At 46.2% G+C, this 16,489-nt stretch overlaps 1 long non-coding RNA gene across 1 annotated transcript in view; it reads left to right on the forward strand.

The window, feature by feature from the left end:
• The first annotated feature begins 2,600 nt into the window (after positions 1-2,600).
• The window catches only part of LOC126984164 (uncharacterized), a 75,698-nt gene continuing 61,809 nt past the window's right edge, over positions 2,601-16,489 (forward strand). The window contains exon 1 of the long non-coding RNA XR_007736453.1: positions 2,601-2,989. This is a non-coding gene — a long non-coding RNA (uncharacterized LOC126984164). The remainder of the gene's footprint in view (positions 2,990-16,489) is intronic.

Below are 16,489 nucleotides of genomic sequence, written 5' to 3' on the forward strand. Positions count from 1 at the left end.
TCCTCTCCTCCCCTCCCTACAGTCATCACCCGATCACCTATTCCCGGTATTTTCACTCCTATAGTTGCCTCACAAGCGTCCTACCTCCCTCCCTCATCCTCTTATCTCCCCTCCCTTCCTCTCCCATTCCCCTCCCCTCCATCCCACTTCCTCTCCCTCCTCCCTTCTTGTCCCTGCCCCCACCCTCCCCGTTCATCAGTCGATCACTCATTCTCTCTCTCTCTCTCTCTCTCTCTCTCTCTCTCTCTTATCCCTGCTCCTCTTCTCCTTTGCTTTTTTTTTTATACATGTTAGCCCTCTCTAATTTCATCCCTGCCTCCTTTTTTTCTATTTTGTTTTTCTCCTTTATTCAGATTCTCCTCTTACTGATCTTTCGCCTCTTCATTTTTTTATTCGAGTTTTATTTTCCTCTTCTTCGTCATTTCGTTTTCCTTTTGTGTATCTCGTTCACGCGCTCTTTTATTATTATTATTTTTTCGCTGACTGACGTTACGATTTTTCTCCTCCACCTTCTTGTCCCTGAACAGCCTCACCTTATCTCCCTTCACCTTATTATCAGGTATTATCAGACTCTTTCGTTTTTCACATCAAGTATTTCCAAAGGCCAAAATAAGAATTAATCGGGTTCTCAATAGTTTTTTTTTTTAGGCTCGTGGTACAGAAGAAGGGTCAGCCTACCACCAGGGTCATTAGAATACCCCTCGAAATGCCTCAGAACTCCTATGAAAACCGTGTCAAATATGCGTGTTTAAGAATGTGTCCCTCAGTCTTCAATTCTCTCTTTCTCCCTCTCTCCCTCAGCCACTCGTTTCTGATTCCTCTCTTCTGCTCTCCGTCTTCTCCTCACACACATCCCGCCTCCGCCTCTACACAATGGGAAGCAAGACATAAAGACGCTGCCTCAACCTCTTAACCTAACTTTTTGCTTTTGCTATTGACGTCAGCGACCCGATACACCACCGCCACCACTACTACCACCTCCTCCGAGCGCAAAGTTGATTAATTTCAGCTGATTCTTTAGACGCTAGAGATCCAACATTGTGCCGGAGAGAGAAAGAAAGAGATGAAGAGAGCAAAAATATCAATACCAGGATAGAAGGTTCGTAAATCTGCTTTTGATGACTAAATGACAATGCGAACAAGAGCACTTGAGACCGACCAACAATCAGCCGTTTCGTCCAGACTGCGAAGACCATCGGAGCTCAAACAGGTATACGATTAGCCGTGTCACTGGCCCTCTGGCGGGAAGACTCACCGTGCACACAGCCCTCCACGTCTGTAGGATCCTCGCAGGGCCGCTTCGACTCACGGGCCGATCCTGAAGAGCCATCACAGAGAATGGGAAATATCAGTTGACAACCGGAGCGAGAGCTTGGCAAATAGGGAAGAGAGACGTTTTGTATCCTGTAATAATGGTCCTTAAATGCAGTGTCAATAGAGAGGAACATTCTTTTCATGACGCTGTGCCAAAATATACTAGCATCGCGTCGTGTCCCGAGGAAGAAGAGGAAGAGCTGAACGTATCTTGACTGATTGCGTGGAGAGAGAGAGAGAGAGAGAGAGAGAGAGAGAGAGAGAGAGAGAGAGAGAGAGAGAGAGAGAGAGAGAGAGAGAGAGAGAGACGGGGAGGAGGGGGGGGGCGTCGATTCAGGGTTCCTGCAAACAAAAGAAACAAAAGGAGAGAAAACACAGATTGATTTAGGCGACTACAAAAAAAAAGTAGACGAAATTAAGTAATGATGCAGCTTAACACACACACACACACACACACACACATACACACACACACACACACGAGGTACTTAATGCCCTGTGCTCAATAACTACACTGAATGGCATTGATCGAACGTAAGCGAGCAATGCTAATCAGGATAACAAAGGAGGAAGTGCAGAAGAGAGGAAAGGAAAAGGAGGAAGAAGTAAGAGAATGAAAAAATAAAGAAAGTAAAGGAGGGAAGCACTTCAGGAAACAGGAAAAAAAAGTTGAATGACAGCGTTTCGGAGGGACAAAGAAGAGAGAGAGAGAGAGAGAGAGAGAGAGAGAGAGAGAGAGAGAGAGAGAGAGAGAGAGAGAGAGAGAGAGAGAGAGAGAGAGAGAGAGAGAGAGTGGGGTTGGGGGGTGGGGGGTGGAGAGGGGGGCAGGAGCAGATTGAAAACACGAGTATATAGGAAGACGCGCAAGACGAGACTGAGAACAAAAAAAAAGTCAAATTGGAATACAACGTGCAAGAGAAATGTGGTAAAAATACAACAAAGTAAACACGACGGAGAAGGTGAAACGCAAATATAAATGAAGCGGTTTGTGTTGAAAGGAAGCGTTGAACAAAGAGAGAGAGAGAGAGAGAGAGAGAGAGAGAGAAACGAGAAGAGAAGAGAGAAAGAAGAAACACACGAGGCAAGGAGTGGAAGGGGAAGCGTGGATGGATGGATGGATATGGATGAATAAAAGATAAACATACGTATCCATAGACAGACTAACGTGTGGGTGGATGCATGGAGGTGGATGTGGCGGGTGAGGGCAAGGCGAGAGGTGAGTGTGAGATGAGAGACGAGAAGGAGAAAGTGGAGCGAGAAAGTAGGAAAAGGAAATAGTGAGTAATGGCTTCCAGAGAGAGAGAGAGAGAGAGAGAGAGTGGGAGAGAGCGAGAGAGCGTCGGGAAGGGTGAGGAGCGGCGGTGAGGGCTGAAGGGGGTCCGCTAGGCAAATGAGGGGAGAGAGGCTGCCGGGAGCGAGGGGAACCGCCGGCCGCCTCCACCGCTGCGCCGGGTCTCGTTTTCTTTCCTTGGGAGACGCCATAAAAATGCTGGAGAAAAATCGTCAATAAAAGAGCGTCTTAGGGAAGCATGTCAGACCGGGGTGGCTGATAAAAATTTCATCCTAGTTTATGGGTCGCTTTCCTCGTTCTCGGTTGTCTTTCTGGATGTGTTTGTGCCCGACGCAGCTCCGCCAACACCTGCAGACCGCCGGGATGGGGACTCGCGGCGCCCAGGTGAGTCAGCCCGCCAATTTTTTCGGGGTTTTCAAAAATATTCAAATCAGGACGGGAGGGACAAATGTGGAGCAAAGATGGCGGGCGGGGAAGCCGGGACGCCCAGCTGAGAGGGCGCGTGGAGGAGGAGCGACGGGAAGGAAATTTTGGCGGCGGGGTTTGACAGTGTTGTGGCGCGGGTGTTGTGGTGTTGTGCCGTGCCCGGGGAGTGCTGGGTGAGTGACACGCTGCCGCTAAGTGCTTGCTGAGGAAGTGCCCATGGTGGAGGCTGTGGGGCAGGAGGAGGAGGAGGAGAGTGCTGGCGGTGACGGCGATGGCTGAGAGGAGGAGGAGGAGGAGGAAGAGGAGGAAGAGGAGGATGGGTTCGTGTGTGAGGGAGCGACAGAGACGTGACGTGCGGACAGTGTGCCTCCCACGTGCTACTGTAATGAAGGTCTGCTTGCGCCTTTACGTGGGCATGACGTCACACCCTCCCTCCTCCTCCTCCTCCTCCTTCTTCATTACAAGTACTCTCATCCCCACCTGTCCCTCTCACCTCTCGCCTCGCCCCGACACACCCGTCTGCTCGTCCGTGGCGGTGATGCTGACGGAGTGCTGTGCTTTCCCATTCCCTTTGCGCACCTACGCACACGCACCCGCCTACGCTTTCACGTGTGCGCAAATACACACACACACACACACACACACACACACACACACACACACACACACACACACACAGACACACTTTATCGCTACTACAGTTTCTTTTCGTACGTGCTTTTACGCGCGTGGAGGTGGGGGAGAGAGAGAGAGAGAGAGAGAGAGAGAGAGAGAGAGAGAGAGTAACTGCTCCTTACTCAAGCATCATCATGTGTTTATGCGACTTTTACATTGTGTGGTGGCGAATCATTCCCCTCAATGTGTGTGTGTATGTGTGTGTGTGTGTGTGTGTGTGTGTGTGTGTGTGTGTGTTACATAAAACGCTTATTATATAATTGGCATAAAGCACATGGCCACCTGTATATCCTTACGGCTTGTATATATAACGTCAATGTTCTCCAGAGGTGCCACTTCCCCTCCGCCCCTCTGCCCCTTCTCCCCGCCGCCCACGCCCCGCTCGTCAGGGCAAGACACGGGTGGCGCCTCACTCGCCTTCATAAAACTAACAAACACAGCCCGTCGCCGGATATCACATCACATTCTATCCAATTTCACCTTTCCCCGTGTCCCCCGGCCACTTAGGGTGCCCGGGGAAGAACCATTATCTTGGGCTAAATGAACTTAGTATTCAAGAACAAGACGGTGTCCTAACGCTTCAGGTCCCGTCCCGCCACCAGCTCGGCCGCCGCGTTCAGGGGCGTGCGTGTGGCCCTGGCTTAGGCCCGCGGAAACAGGGCTGAGGGTTGGGCTTGTGGACGGGGTTAGGATGGTTAGAGCCGTGCACGCTTCTTTGTATACGTATGTGTGTACTTGTGAAGGGGAGTGTGTTTGCCGGCGTGTCTGGGCGTCTTTGGGCGGGATGCGTCGGGCGGATGTTTCCTGGAAGCTGTGTTGTTCATATTGTTACCGCGGCCGCGTCTCCTGCCCCGGGGAGGTGAGCTGACCCGCCCGCGTGCTGCTCCGGCCACGCCACGCGCCTCCTCCCCTTCCTCCTCCTCCTCCTCCTCTAAGGCGCCCCTCAGAGTCCCTTAGCACCTCTGCTCGCTTATCCCCTTAGATCATATTTCTCCCCACCTTCCTCAATGTGTCTCTCTCTCCCTCTCCCTCAGCCTATCCACTCCCCTCTACCCTCTGCTCTTGCTTCCCCTCTCTTCCTCTTTCCTCCCTCTCACCATCTGTCTCCCTTACCCTTTGTCTTCCTCTTCCTGCTCTGCGTCATCCTCACCCCCTATCTTTCTAATCTTGCCTTCATCTTTCTTCCCGTTTCCTTTTCTTCGTGCTCCGTTTTCTTTTCGCTATTCTGTTAAGTCTTCCCATTCTCACCACCAATTTTTCTTCATTAATTAGTTTCCTTCCTTTCCTCCTTCCCTTTTAAGCTGCTTCCTCCATCTGCCCCTCCATAGCCTTCCCCATATACCTCCGTCCTTCCCATCGTTTCCTCTCCCTCTCCCTCTCTCCCTCTCTGTATCCGGAAGCCTCTCGGATCTTGAGGATTAAGATTCATGAGGACGTAATTAAGAGTGTGCAAGACTGTAGATTTTGGGATTAGGTTCAGTTCTCTCTCTCTCTCTCTCTCTCTCTCTCTCTCTCTCTCTCTCTCTCTCTCTCTCTCTCTCTCTCTCTCTCTCTCTCTCTCTCTCTCTCTCTCTCTCTCACACACACACACACACACACACACACACACACACATCCCATTCTCTTTACCTTCCACCATCTACGTCCCCCTCTTCCCTATTCTTCAGCCTTATTTTCTCCATCAGCCATCACAAGATTACACTCTCTCGGAGGTGAATTAATGTGCCGGAGAACCTGTGCCCGGAGGAAAGAAAGTGGGAGGAGGAGGAGGAGGAGGAGGAGGAAATAGGTATAGGGGAAGTAGGTAAGGGATATAAGGTTGTGTGTATTTGTGGCTAGTGTGCTGGGTTGAGATGTGTCCAGCCTGCCTCGTCCTTTAACAGAGGGGGGCGAGGGGGGCGGGTGAGTAGTAGAGGCTCCGGAGGCTTGCTGAGGGGAGAAGGCGTGTGTGTGTGTGTGTGTGTGTGTGTGTGTGTGTGTGTGTTAGGATAGGTAACTGGAAGGAAGGGGTTGAAGAGTGTGTGGTGTGTGGGCGTGATGGGGTTGAGCATAGTTAAAAAAGGGAGAAGGGAGGAAAGGGGAAAAGGAGGGAGATGAGAGGTGGAAAGATAAACGGAGGTAGACATGTTGTGAGAAAAAGAAACAGAAGTGAAAACAGAAGGTAACATAGCGTGAAGAAGCCGGAGAGGAAGAAGGGAGGAAAGGGGAGAGGGAAGAAAGGAAGAGTGGAAAGGAAAGATAAACGGAGGTAGACAAGTTGTGAGAAAATGAAACAGGGGTGAAAACAGAAGGGAAGATAGTGTGAAGAAAACTAGAATTAGGGATGAAGAAAAGAAGGAAGGAAGGAAGGAAGGAAGGAAGTAGAAGTAGTAACAAAGAAGGACTGGTAGGAAAGTAGTAAGGAAAAAAAACAGGAGGGAAAATGAAGAAGGGAAGACCGTTTGAAGAAGCCATGGTTAGGGAGGTAGAAAGGAAAGAAGGAAGTAGAAGGAAGGAAGGAAGGACTAGTGTGGGAAAGGAAAGGAAAGGATATGAAAGGGGTCAAAAGGTAGCCAAAAAAAAATCATAAGTGTGTGTTGAGGGAAAGGACTCGTGTAGAGGATGAAGGAGTTAAGTGAGAGGGACTGAATAGGGGATGGAGAGGAGGCGAGGAATAGTCTGAGAAAGTAAAGGGTTGGAAGGAGGAAAGAAAAACGAGGAAGATAAAGGGTAGTGAATTAGCACGAGGATATGATGATGAGGAAAGGTGTAAGAAGAGAATGGAGGAAAGTAGATGAACGAGAGAGGAAAGGAATACGAGAGAGAACAAATGCATGGAGGTTCGGGGTGAGGGAAGTCGAAATGGAGACAGGAAAAAAACAACAATGTATAGGGAAGAGAAATAAGGGAGGAGTATGGGGAAGAAGTATGAGGAAGATGTGAGGGAGGTGAGGTAGAGCCTGGGGAAGGGGGGAAAGAGGAAAAGAAGAGAGGAGAGGTGAGGAAAGTGAGGGAGGGTCAGGGCAACGAACAGAGAGAGGAAACCAAAGTATATGGAAGATAAGTGAGGGAGAAGTGAGGGAAAAGATGCAAGGGAGGAGAGGTAAGGGAGAGGAGATGAGGAGGGCCAGTAGAACGAACAGGGAGAGGAAGAAACCAATGTATATGGAAGATAAGTGAGGAAGAAGTGCAGGGAAGAGGCGAGGGAGGAGAGGTAAGGAAGGTCAAAGGGGGGAGGGGGGGGCAGAGGCCAGGCACGAGGAGGCAGCGGGTGGCACTTACAAGTTGACCCCGTGCCAGACTGAGCGACCTCGAGGCACAACTAGACGATTAAATTATTGCAAGGGTTGTAATTTCCGTGACGAGTCTGCTTTGAGTCTGACGTAGCTGGGGTCCGCTGGCATGTGGCTGGGGAGGCTTGCTGGGGGGACTGGGGGCTGAGGGGGGAATGAGGGGAGTTAGGATAAGAAGCTGGAAGAATGGGTTTGAGGAGTAAGAGAGATGGGAGTGATGGGGTCGAGTACAGTTGGCATGTGGTAGAGGAGGCTTGCTAGAGGGACTGGGGGCTGAGGGGGGAATGGGGGGTGTTAGGATAAGAAGCTGAGAGAGGTTGAGGAGTAAGAGAGATATGGGAAGGATGGCGTGAGGGGGGAGGTTGGGTTGAGGTTGGGACTATGAGGAAGCAAGTGAAAAAAATATATAAAACTAAAAAAAAGGAAGCTAAACCAAACTATCTATCTATTTAATTACTTTTTGTTAACTTGGAGCCATTACGTAACGAACAGATATGATGACGGAGAGAAGGATGGTGGTGGTGGTGGTGGTGATAGTGGAGGAGAGGTGGAGGAGCCGTTTTAACCGATGCTTCTGAAGTGCCTCTGAGGAGTTACCTTTGTCGCGCGTGCCCTTGAGTGCCTATAGGGATCACTAGTGGGTTACCTCATGCATACTGAACCTGGCTCACGTCCTTCAGCCTCCCAGGTGTTGGGGGCTCACGGAAGGGCCGCTCCTCATCTCTCCTCTCCTCTGGCCACGCCCCACCCTAGTCAGTATTCATGCCGTCCCTCACACCCCTCCTCTGTTATTTTTTTCCTCTCTCTGGCCTCATAACTCCCCTTCTCTCTTGTAACGTCTTCTCTTGTTTTTTTTCTTCTTTTTTTTTTGTGTTAGGGTCGGCGTTAGCTCCTCCGCGCCTCTGCTCTCCTTCCCCTGAGGCGTCACTTCTCCCCCCTCATGGACACGGATGCCCTCCACCTCTCCCCCCCTCCCCCCCTCCCTGCTCTTCCTCACACCTTCGTAGTCTTTCCCACACCTGCCCACCCCCACCCCTCACCATTCCACCTCTCCCAGCACATGCCCCTGTCCTTAACGCCCTCCCTCCCGCCGCACTCTGAAGCAGCCCCTCACGCCCTCCCTCAGGACACTCTCCACCTGTACATACTCCTCCGTACACACGTGCTTGACCTTCACTCACCTGGTCGAGGACAAGGAAGCGGCCGTCCAGTGCTGGCGGCCCCTTTGTCGTTCACGGAGGGATTAACTGATCTAATTTTAATGTGCAGCCTCGGCCCAAAGAGTGTTGCTTACCGGCCGTCTGGAGCATGTATTAGCCTTATAAATATTACCAGCTTCCGTCCGTCTTTTTCGGTGCCTCTTAGACGCTTTATGTGTATATTTAGTTGCCTAAGTTAATTAGATTTTACGAGAGTTTTGTGATGTTGCTCGTTCATTCACTTTGATCGGTTTTTAGTATACGTTAAAGTTTGTGTATTTTCTTATGAGTTGATGTTAATACTCATTCACCAATACATTTTTAATTAGATGTATGTTCCTCAGTGTACTTAAAACTTTCTCGATACTAAACAATTATTTAAGTATTAGAAAATGAGAGAGAAAGAGAAAGAGCGAGAGAGAGCACCCATTCCCTCCCTCCCTCCCACCCCTGCCGCGTGATTATTTCTGAGCTCATTCATACATACGCGGCGTCTGATTCCCGGCGTCTCATTACCGATAACCGCCGTGTTCCTCGTCTGGTGGCGGCGGCAGGGGCGAGTATTGACCGAGCCGTGTCCCGCCCAGACCGTCAAAGTCACACTGGGCCTCATTAGTGCTGCAGCCTCTCCCAGGGCGCCTCCCTCCCGCCGGGGCTCCGCGCGAAGAAGAAACAGCCAACTTTCTTTCCTCTGCTTCCTTCTTCTTCTTCTTCTTCTTCTTTTTTCTTCTTCTTCTTCTTCTCTTCTTCTCCTCGCCTTTTCTTCTGCCTTACGTTAATCCTCCTAATCCACTTCTTCCCTTTCCTCCTCATTCATTTTCTATCATTATAATTTCTTTTGCCCTTTTTTATTCTGATTTCTTCTTCTTCCTCGTTTTTCTTCTTCTGCTCCTTCTTTTTTTCTTCTTCTCCTTCTTCTTCTTCTTTTCTTTTTCTTTTCCTTCTTTTCTTCTTTTTCTTTTTCTTCTTCTTCTTCTTCTTCAACTCCTCCTCCTCCTCCTCCTCCTCCCCCCTCTCTCAGGTCATTCACCTCTTAACTAACTTAATCAGGAATGGTCTAATTTTTGTCTGGAGGAAGTTGTTGTTAAGGTGAATATTCAAGACTGGTGCTCACGTAATGGAGACGAGGATGGATACACTGCCAGAAAATAAAACAGACAGACAAATAGACGGACAGACCAACAGACAGACCAACAGCTACACCGGCAACACCTCAGAAAAAAAGATGTACATGTAGGCTTTTGATCATTTTTGAAAAGAGTGAGTGAATGACCTTTAAAATATAGATATGATGACCTGTTTGAACGTAAGGCAAGTCAGTAATCACGAGCTCACCAGTATTACCACAGTCCTCAACATACATAACATAATAAACAACTATAGAGCAATATTAACAGGGACAAAGGGAGAAGAATTATAATCAACAGGAGGGTTAGTTACCGCACAAATCCATTATCATGACTGCACCACAACGGCAGCACCAGCAACAGAAGCAGTATAGGCAACAGGTACGTTAGTTACCATGAGACAACAGCATCGAGAACAGTAGTAGCAACAGAAGGGACAGCAGCATTTGATATCATTAGCCAACAGCTTTAGCAGTATGAAGATCAGCAGAAGGGGCAACAGGAGCATTAGTTAAGAGAAGCCAACAGTACCAACAGCAATAGTAGCATTTTAAGCAGTAGCAGAAGAGGAGGAACAGCAGCATTTGATATCAATAGCCAACAGCAGCAAGAACATTAGCAGTATGAAGAACAGCAGAAGGGGCAACAGGAGCATTAGTTAACAGAAGCCAACAGTACCAACAGCAACAGTAGCATTTTAAGCAGTAGCAGAAGAGGAGGAACAGCAGCATTTTATATTAGCCAACAGCATCAGCAGCAGTATAGCAATATGAAGCAAAAGCATTGATTATCAGGGAACACAGCATCAACAGCAGTAGCAGTATAAGCAGTAACGAGAGGAACAGCAGGTTAGGTAGCATTAGCCAACAGCAGTAACAACATGAACAGCAGGTTAGGTAGCATTAGCCAACAGCAGTAACAGCATGAACAGTAGCAGGAGAAAAAGAGTGCTAGTTACCATTATCCAACGACAACAGGAACAGCAGGCATTTAAACAGTAGCAGACGGAGAAGGAGCAGCAACATTAGTCAGCAGGTGGTGGTGGTGGTGGTGGTGGCGGCTGGCTGGTGTCTCCTTGGTCTCTCCTCGCTGGGTCGCTCCTCCTCCTCCTCGGGTCCTGCTCATTATTACGAGTCCTTGCCCCCGTCCCGCTGGGTCCTCCCGGGGCGAGTTCATCCCTTATTAGCTAAGAAGAAAACTCCTTTGTCCCATTTTTCATTCGTCGGGGCACAGCGACTCGCCCCTTTTTTCCCCCGCCGCTAATTAGAGTCCGCAAATTTGTCTGGCACTCTATTGACACGGGGAGACACTGGCCAGGTTATTAGTTTCCACTTTTACCTTGATTCTCGCTCTGGGGATTGGCTGCTTCTTGGGCCTAATGATCACGGAAAGGGGGGGTGTGGGGGGGTAGAGGAGGAGGCTGAGGAGGAGGTAATGGTGGTGGTGGTGGTGGTGGTGGTGGTGGTACAGTGTGTGTGTGTGTGTGTGTGTGTGTGTGTGGTGACCGGTTATTGTTGGTGAAATCCTGCGGTCGTTAGTTGCCTTGTTACATGTGTTATTATATAGTGTCTGTGTGCTCTCTCTCTCTCTCTCTCTCTCTCTCTCTCTCTCTCTCTCTCTCTCTCTCTCTCTCTCTCTCTCTCTCTCTCTCTCTCTCTCTCTCTCTCTCTCTCTCTCTCTCTCTCTCTCTCTCTCTCTCTCTCTTTTTCTCTTTCATTTTTTTTGGGTTCAGTTTCTAATGCTCCTTCTCTATTGACGCTTTTTTTTTTTTAATCCTATTTCTCCCCTTCAATATTCTCTATTTCCATTTCTTACTTCTGTACCTATCCTCCTTACAACACACCGCCCTCCTCGTCCTCGTCCTCGTCTTCCTCGTCCTCCTCCTCCTCCTCCTCCTCCTCCTCTACTCACTCTAAGGACCTCGAAAAGTCTTACCTTGTAATATAATTGAAACGCAGACCGCCGGAGCGTGTAATGACATCCCTGCGCGCGAGTATATTCAAACAAAATTAATTCAATTATGAACGGTCAACATAATTTGAACATTTTTCAGGGGCATAATTCTTGGGAGAAATATAATTTGGCTCCACGTCTCAATATTTTCTGCACTCACCGATAAAATGCTCTGTGCAAACTGTTCTAATTATTATCACGGGGGGCAGGTGAGGGGAGCGAGAGCTGGGGGAGGGGTGAGGGGTAGGCGGCCTCTCTCTCCCCTCTCTCACCTGTCCCTCCCCCACTCCCCTCCTCCTTCCCCCACTCTCCCCACCAAAGTAGGGCCAACACGGGCGAGCGAGCCTCTTCGTGTAAACAAGGGATGTAAATCAGACTGACCCTATATGTAAACACCCACGCTCGGCGGCACACACACACACACACACACACACACACACACACACGCGCGCGCGCGCACACACACACTCGGTCAACAGAGGTGATCCAGAAAACTAATACTAAGGGGAAACAGACAATTAATCGGCCGGTAGAAATATTTTTTACATAATACAACCGCCACATTTTTCTTCCCTTTTTTGTGTTGTCCGACGGAGGGAAACGAGAGAGAGGAAGGTGACAGAGTATGGATAGATAGATAGATAGAATGATAGAGAGTAATGGCAGTGGTCCGTATAAGAAATTCCCACATACTAGAACCTCCATCACTGTTCTTATTACCTCTTATCATGATGTCCGGAGCAGAAGAAAGAAGAGAGGAGGACGGAAGGGTCTTGGTGGTGGGGGGGGGGGGTGTAGATGATGAAGTCTAAGCACCGCTGCCGGATTATCGTACTCAGAGCCTCGCATTAACCTGTTTCTGAGACATAGCTATTGCCAAAAACACCAATAATTAACCATTTTAACGCTAACTATATATGAAGGCAGTTATTGGGGTCGAGGAGGCATTTTGGGGTCGGAAATCGGCAAACATGGAAGGCTGAGTACGACAATCTGGCACCGTTGCGTCCAAGTCAGTGGCCAGTGCAGGGATTCGAACACCCGGACTGACCCCCCAGGCTAATGACATTTAACAATTAGTAACACAGCTTTACTCGGGATTAGATTAACACAGAGACTAATGTAATTGACCCACGATGGCCAGAGGGCAGTTAAGAGACTTAATTGACCTAGTAGGGGCTGGTTGGATTCCCTCGCTCGTTTCCTCCTCCTCCTCCTCCTCCTCCTCCTCCCCAAGGCTTCTGTAACAAATGGCTTCTCGTGTCACTGTTCCTCAGGTTCTTGTGTATTGTAGCCCTCAGTGATATTTTCTTTTACTCACTTTTTTTTTTCTTTCATAATTGTTTGCCTCTATTTGTCACTCTTTTGTCCGCCTACTTCCGTCTTGTTTTATTCATTGTCTTTTCTTTTATGCATTGTTTGTCATTGTCTGTCCGTCAGGCTCCGGGTTTAGTCTTTTCTCTTTTCTTTTTCTTCCATGTTTCTCCATTGTCTCCTTCGACCATTGATTTCGTTTTATTCGCTCGTCCATCCTCTCTACATTGTCCGTCTGGCTTATCTCCCCATTGTCAGCGTCGCCGTGTTTTCGCCACTCATTTCTACAGTTAATCTTCTTTAATTATGAATGCAAATCCTGCCATTGTTCTCTCGCGTCTAAAAATGTATCCTTTAGACCAGCTCACGTCTCGCATTACCAGCATAAGAATATCTAAACACACACACACACACACACACACAGACACAGACACACACACGTAGTTGTTATAAGAGAAATACTGAATAAATGTAACGAAATGATGAATGAAGAAACGAAACTAACAAAAAAAAGTTAAAAGAAAATGGAAAAGTGAAAAATACATGTCGGAAAAAAAATAAAAAGACGAACTTATAAATAACGAAAATAGAGACGAAATAACAACTGCGAAAAGAGAGAATTAAGGAAGAAGAGGAAACTAACCAGCACTTAACTTACCTAACAAAAGGCACAGAGCAGCATCCCTCCCAGCATCCCTCTCACCTCGTGCTCCTCAAAGATGCTCGCTCCTCGCTTCCTGGCGCGAGATAAATCCTCACTCGCCTCTTAATTACTCACCTGGGCAATCCGTCACGTCCTCAGGTAAAAGTGAGACGCGCGTGTTTTTCTTTTATATTCCTGTTGGTCATTCCGTATGCTAGTTAGTTTCTTTTCGCTGGCTTCTTTCTTATTTTTCTTTATTCCTTCATTTTTTTTTATTTATTTCTGTTTATTTATTTGTTTGTTTATTATTTATTTGTGTTGGTCATTATATATGCTAGTTATTTTCCCTTTGCTGTCTTCTTTCTTCCTTTCTTATTTTCTTCAGTTGTTATTTGTTGGTTTTTATTTTTTTGTTTATTTGTTTATTTTCTTTCGTTATTTATTCGTGTCTTATTTTTTTTCGACGTGTATATTTCAGTTTTTCGTTTTATTAATTTTTCTTGTTTTTGTTGTTTCTTCGTTTCGTTATTTCGTTACTTTGTTCAGTGTTTCTCTCACTCTGTTGTTTTTTTGTTTGTTTTTTTGTTCGTCCTTCCTTTACTTCTTTGATATTTTTTCTTATTCTTTCCTCTAATTTCTTCTGTCCTGCTTTCTTTTTTCATTCCTCCTTTCTCTTTGCTTTCTTTCCTTACTTGCTTTTTTCTTTCTTTTTCTTTTCTTTCCTCTTTATTTCTTTCCTTTTCTTTCTTTTCTTGCTTTTCCTTTAATTTTCTTTCGTTTTCTTTCTTTTTTTTTCTTTTTTTCTTTTTTTTTTCTTATTCCTCTTTGTCGTTCAAATTGCTTACATTTTTTTGTTTGCATGTTCGTGCAAACAAAGTCATTTTCTCTTTACATTTTAATTTTTCGTCCTCTTTTTTTACATTAATTTCTATTCTTCATCTTTATTCATGTATAACTTTTTGGATTTTTTATTTACGGTATTATAAGATTGTTTATATATTTGTTATTTTGGTTTTCTCGCCTTTTAGTGTCATTTAGAGTTATTTTCTTCAGTTCCTCCTTCATCGTATCTCTTTTCTAATGTATATATGATTTTTATTTTATTTTTTTCAGTTTGTTTCGTACTTTTATCTTCGCTGCGTGTACCGTAATTTGTACCTTAATATCATCATTTCTATTTCAACTTTCTCTGCTATATATATTTTTTTTAACTATTCTGCTCAACGAGACATTAAAATCCTCCCTTTGTTTCTTATCCTCTTCATTCCATCTTCCCTTTTTCTTCCCTCCCTCCCTCCCTCCCGCCCCCCTCCTCTACATGGAGAAAACAATATATCTCCATTCTTCACATTTGTCTCAAGTCCTCTCCTTCAACTCTTCTCCCTCCATCCCTCAGCCCCTTCACTCCTCCTCCTCCTCTTCCTCCTCCTTCTCCTCCTCCTCCTGTTCTTCCCCTTATCCTTCCTCTGCGTCCCTATCCACTTTACTCTGCAATTTTATCCATTATGAGAGAGAGAGAGAGAGAGAGAGAGAGAGAGAGAGAGAGAGAGAGAGAGTGAGAGGGAGACAGACAGACAGACAGACAGAGATTGCTGGACATAGACAGAGACAAACAGATAGACAGACAGATCAAATATACTGGACGAGGAAGAGGAAGAGAAAGAGAAAGAGCAAGAGGAAGAGGAAGAAGAAGAAAAAGAAGAAGAGGAAGGAAGAGGAGGAGGGGGGGAAGGAGAACGGCCGTGGCGCACTGATCAATTCTCTTCTAATTTAGCTTTGTATTAATTTATGTTCTCTTTGTATCCGGAAGTTGGTTTATGCTTCTTAGTACTAATAACTCGCTTGCTTCTTGCCTCGAGCTCCTTAGTGGCCTCTGATTTGAAAGACCTTTGTGCTGGCTTCCCATTACGGTTGATGCCTTTGTCGAGAATTAATGACATTGTGTGTGTTTATCCGATAAGATTAACTTTCTTCTTTGTTGTCTTTCACTGATAATCTTTTACAGTTTTTTGTACTACTCTGTTTCCTCTAAGATTAAATTTATTCTTTGTATTTTCTTCCTCCGACTTTTGTTTACACTTTTTTCTACTCTGTTTCCTTTGTATTATTATTATTATTATCGGATTCTCTTATAGTGCTACATTTTTTTTGTTTATATTGTTTTGTTTTTGTTTTTTTAGTTCCTCGTTTTCTATTTGTCTTCCTTTTTGTGCTTCTTCTTTAGCTCATCTCTTTCTCTTGTTTGTCCCTTTCCTTCCTTGCTCTTCTTTCTTCCCTGTGTTGTTTTCTTCTAAGTAATCTTCTGCCTGTCTCTCCGTCTCCTATTTTTCAGTCTCTTTGCTTCTCCGTCCTATTTCCGTCTCTCCTCTTTCTTTTTTTGTGCTCCGTCGTAATCTTTCTGGTCTTCGTCTTTTTCTTACTCTTTTTTTCTGTTATCTTCTGTCTCTTCTTCCCTTTTTGCTCCTCTCCGTTTACGTCTTTCCATTCTGTATCTTTTTTGTGTCTTTCCTTTTTGTGCTTCGTCGTTCTGTCTGCCTCCTCGTCCATGCCTGTCTTTTTCTTCTTTTTATTTTCAATTTTCTTTTTTTACCATCTCTTATAAAGTCATCTGTCCATTTTTCTCCTCTCTCCTTACCTATTTTTTTTATTTATCCTTTTTTGTGCTTCGTCGTCCTCCTCCTCTTTATTATTTTCCTTTATTTTTTATTTTTCTTCGTCTTTTGTCTCCCCGTCCGCATCTTTTTGCCATCCTCTTCCCGTCCCTCCCCTGCCGTGGCCGGGGCGGGAGGGACCATGACTGTCATCTCCGCTCAGCCTTTCACTAAAATAGAGAATGTGTGCTCCGCTAATTGGCTCCTCCCTACCTTTACCAATTATTTATTTCTGATAATTCTCTCCCCCTCCTTTTTTTATTTCCCTTTCACTCGATTCCTCCCCTCTTCCTCTCCTCTGTGTCGTCTGCGTCCTCCTCCTCACCTCGTCGTTAATGTGTGTGTGTGTGTGTGTGTGTGTGTGTGTGTGTGTGTGTGTGTATCTCTCGTTATCTGTCTATCTGTATGTCATTGTAAAGGTATATCTATATTTTCGTTTGTTTTCTTTCTTTTCTATTGGTAATTTTGTTTTTTATCCATCGATATGTCTTTCTGTGTCTTTTTTTTTTTTTTCAAATCTAACTCTTTCCCTCCAAGCAATGTATAAGTGAAGGGTCCTCCAAAACCGCCACCAAAGGACTCATTGAATGGCTTACTAAAGTGTTTTCTTCGGCGGTGCAGTCG

This window comes from Eriocheir sinensis, chromosome 56, assembly GCF_024679095.1.
Source record: "Eriocheir sinensis breed Jianghai 21 chromosome 56, ASM2467909v1, whole genome shotgun sequence".
Lineage (NCBI taxonomy): Eukaryota > Metazoa > Arthropoda > Malacostraca > Decapoda > Varunidae > Eriocheir > Eriocheir sinensis.